The sequence below is a fragment of the Buceros rhinoceros genome, unplaced genomic scaffold, assembly GCF_000710305.1.
Source record: "Buceros rhinoceros silvestris isolate BGI_N320 unplaced genomic scaffold, ASM71030v1 scaffold13210, whole genome shotgun sequence".
Lineage (NCBI taxonomy): Eukaryota > Metazoa > Chordata > Aves > Bucerotiformes > Bucerotidae > Buceros > Buceros rhinoceros.
The window spans coordinates 11,069-11,387 of NW_010389112.1; the positions used below are offsets into that span (position 1 = coordinate 11,069).

The following is a 319-nucleotide window of genomic DNA, read 5'->3' on the forward strand; positions in this document are numbered from 1 at the left end:
GGCTATTGGTCGGTGTTTCGGGTGCCGTGCGCAGGCGCTGCGCTGGTGGAAAGGCTCCTTACGTAACATCTCCTCAGCTACAAAGGAAGGGGCTTGGCTCCCCCTCCCCGTGGTCCTGCTCGCGAACACTGCGGAGTAACCCCGCTGCCATCAACCCTCTTCCCCTGTTGGCTTCGCTCTGGGACAGTTGACCCGAGCTGTCCTAGGAGCGAGCTGGGGCCCCCAGCAGCGCTGAGTGGGGCGGCGGGGGAAGGTGCGCCCTGGGTCTTCACAGATCATCTCCCCACTGCTCCCCCCGGGGCAGCCAGCCCGCGGCGGC

At 67.1% G+C, this 319-nt stretch overlaps 1 protein-coding gene across 1 annotated transcript in view; it reads right to left on the minus strand.

Moving 5' to 3' along the window:
* SLC4A4 (solute carrier family 4 (sodium bicarbonate cotransporter), member 4) overlaps positions 1-319 on the minus strand; it is a gene marked incomplete at its 5' end in the record, with an annotated part of 65,928 nt that overhangs the window by 7,279 nt on the left and 58,330 nt on the right. The window lies entirely within an intron of this gene.